This window comes from Lontra canadensis, unplaced genomic scaffold (assembly GCF_010015895.1).
Source record: "Lontra canadensis isolate GAN:19392208 unplaced genomic scaffold, GSC_riverotter_1.0 scaffold29, whole genome shotgun sequence".
Taxonomy (NCBI): Eukaryota; Metazoa; Chordata; class Mammalia; order Carnivora; family Mustelidae; genus Lontra; species Lontra canadensis.
Genome location: NW_022631023.1, coordinates 13,415,359 through 13,418,895, shown reverse-complemented (window position 1 = coordinate 13,418,895; position 3,537 = coordinate 13,415,359).

Here is a 3,537-nt window from a genome sequence, read left to right as displayed (position 1 = left end):
TTTTTTTTTTCCCCTAGAACCAGGAGCCAAGGCCACAAAAACTGGAGCTAATGCTGCCAAACTCAAAACTATAGATAGCCCAGGAAAAAGCAGTTGAGAACCTGCAAAGCTGACATAGCCAGGCTGACAAGCATCAGCATAGAGAAAACCCAAGATGGAAGAAGCAGAGAGAAAACTGTCATAAAAGCATGGAATTCCCAGAAGATGATGTCTGGCTCTGAGTGTCAAGAGCTGGAGAGGTCTGTAGAGCCAGGAGGTTATCAGAACTCTTTTCTCAGGCTCTGGAGATGTGACTTCACTTGAAGCCATTTTTTCTCAATATCCATATCTGATTTATTTGAAGATTTGTCCATTTAAAGAGGCAAAAAATATATATACACCTTATACAAATGCACAAGATAGAATTCCAACTATTGACAAAATAAATTAGGAATGTCCCTTCAAAAAAAACCTCGTGTATTGCCTGGAAAGGGACATGGGGATCCTTTGAAAGCTGGTCATGCCCTGTTTCTTTGTCTGGGTACGGATGACTTGAGCGTGTTCACGTTGGGAAAATTGACTGTTGCCAAACTTACAACATACTTTTTTGCTTTCATGTTATATTTTGATGCAATTCTAAAATTTGATGCAGTTTAAAAAGTCAGTGAACAGGGGCACCTGGGTGGCTCATTGGTTAAGCATCTGTCTTCAGCTTCAGACATGATCCCAGGTCCTGGGATAGAGCCCCACATTGAGCTCCCCACTCAGTGAGGGGTCTTCTTCTCCCTCCCACTCTGTCCTCCCTGTGCTCCTTATCTCTCTCTCTCTCTCTCTCAAAAAAATAAATAAAATCTTACTAAAATAAAATAAAAAGTAGACAGGTATAAACTTGCAGTTCACTCCTCACTGGAGTAATTTAGTAGATCAAGCGTGTTCTTATTCATTAACTTCTATTAGCCTTTATTTAATATGTTTAGCAGTAGCTCCCTGTAACTGTTCCCTTATCACTAGTGGTTTCAAATTAACATCTGACTACGACATTTGGTAAAATGGCTCCAGACTGCATTTATTTTCAATCTACAAAGGCCAGATACCACAAAGCACTGCACAAAGAACAGATATTCTATCAAAGTGATTGACAATTTGGGCTCCAGAACCAGATTACCTATTGAGCCTAACTCTCCCAATGCCAGCTATGGAGGCTTGAGCACAGCACTTTACCATCTTTGCAATTTTTAAAATCTGCACAATAGAAACAATTACAGTGTTAATTTATAGGGTAAGATTGTGAATATTAAGTTAGTTGATCCATTATAGCTCTTAGAACGGTGTAGGGCTGATGGTAAGTTCTAAAGTAGTCCTAGCTATCATCACTACTTTGAGTATTATTATAATTAATATCCTAAAGTTTGCCTCTAAATTCTGGTCACAAAACAGTACGTTACTGAGGTTTATACTTGCATGATGTAAGTTATTTATTACTGAGGTCACATAAGTATGATTTCAAAGGTTAGAAGTTTATTCTTCTCTCATATAACAGCGCAAATGTAAGCACAGCTGGTAGACAGTTGTACCATCCTCAAAAGAGAGAGCACACATGGAGGCCCAAGTCAGCTGCTCCTAACTTTCACCACATCTCAGCAAACAAGAAGCTTGCAAAGGAACACATACCCAGTTCATTTAAGAACTAGAGAAAGAGGAGGAGGGGCAAGATGGCAGAGAAATAGGAGACCTTGTTTCAACTAGTCCCCTAAAGTGAGCTAATTATCTACCAGAACACTCTGAACACCCATGAAATCAGCCTGATGTGTAGGATTATATACTTCTGGATCTCTATGGGGACAGAAGACACCAGGGGGAGAGGTAAAGTGGCCTGGGAACCACTGGACTGATACCGGAGGATAAACAGATGGAGGAGGGAGCCACCAAGTGAACCACTGGAAGGTAATACCCCTAAACAAAAGTGCCCTGTGCTTGGGGACCAGCATTAACTTGGAGTCTAGTTAAAAGCACTCAAAAAGAGCAAAAGATATTAAAGGGCAACTGGTGGCATCGGGCAGTTACCAGCATGGGCCTAAGCCCACGGACCCAGGACAGCCACCTCTGGCGACCACCTGAGCCAGAGAGAGTGTGGCAGAACCTCCAGTTCCTGGTCCCAGAGCCCCCCGGTGTGAGGCTTTCACCACCACACAGCCAGGGCACACTCCCACCTCCCGCTTGAGGGAGTCTGGTGGGTGCTCTCTAGAACCACAGCCTTTTGCACTCTGCACTCACTGCAAGACTGGGGTCTGAACCATGCTCCCCATCTGCACCTGAGAGTGCTCCATGCAGGTGGTTTCTAGGACAGGCTGAGATCTGGACACTCCCAGCCCAGACTGAAGGAACTACCCCAGACTGCAGTCCCAGCAAAGGCAGCCACCAGAGGCAGGCTTCCTGGACCAATATCACTCATGGTTTTAGCAACAGGGGGGTGCAGAGATAAGCAGGCGCTTCCAGCGACCCCTGACACGGTGGCTGGGGATGTGTGCTGCCTGTGGGAGGGTGCATGGTTCAGCGGAGTTTGCAGAGGGGAAGTCTGTGTGTTCTGGACCACCTAGAGGGGAGCAGACTGAAGCTTCTCTCAGAGATGGAGATCTGGGTGCAGTTTGCTTTCCACAAAACCTCTGAAAAGACACAAAAATCCTCCAAAGAATAAAAACCTCCAGAGAACTAAAGCCTGAAAAACTGGTTCCCACAGAGCCCATCCCCTTGACAGGGAGCAGGAGGATGCAACCCAAGCAAGACTAACTGAAAAACAATGTGGCAGACCCCTCCCCCAGAAAACCAGCCCAAAGAATGAGGGGACAATACCACAGGGTCCCTATAAAACTGTAAAATCCCAATATCAGGGGAAAACAATATATTGAGCTCCCAGTATTGCCCTAAAACCTGTATATTTCATAGAAACAACTTTTATTTTTAATTCTTCTCTTGTTCTTTTTAATTTTTTAACCTACTTACATTACAACTAGAGGTATCATGCAACATATTCCATAATAACCTTTTAACTTGAGTTTTGTTCATACATATACTTGTATTTTTCTTTTTCTTTTCTATTCTTTTTAATATACATACAGATATAAGCTTCAAGGTAATCCTCTTTCCCTTTTGTTCTTATTGGAACAAGAGTGAAGAAACCTGGGTCCAGATCCAGCACAGCCTCCTGCCAGATATGTGGGGTGTGGCAAAATCTCTCCTCTCTGGGCTTCCCAGTATGGTGGATTCTGGAATTGGGGAGGAGGGTTTGGATGACTGCTTTACCACGTATGGTCCCATGACTTTGGCATGGTAGCCTCCAGGCCTGTCTTCTGACAATACCAGTGCCCACTTCATAGATTTTTCTGAGAATTCATGAGGTGGTGCATGTACCAATCATAGCATGGCGTCTGATATGAAGTAAATTATTCATAAGTGCTAGTTAGTGATAGTATTTATTTTAGGGAAATACTAATACTACCCCTACATATATATATATATATATATATATAGGGGAAATGCTACCCCTATATATAAACCAGT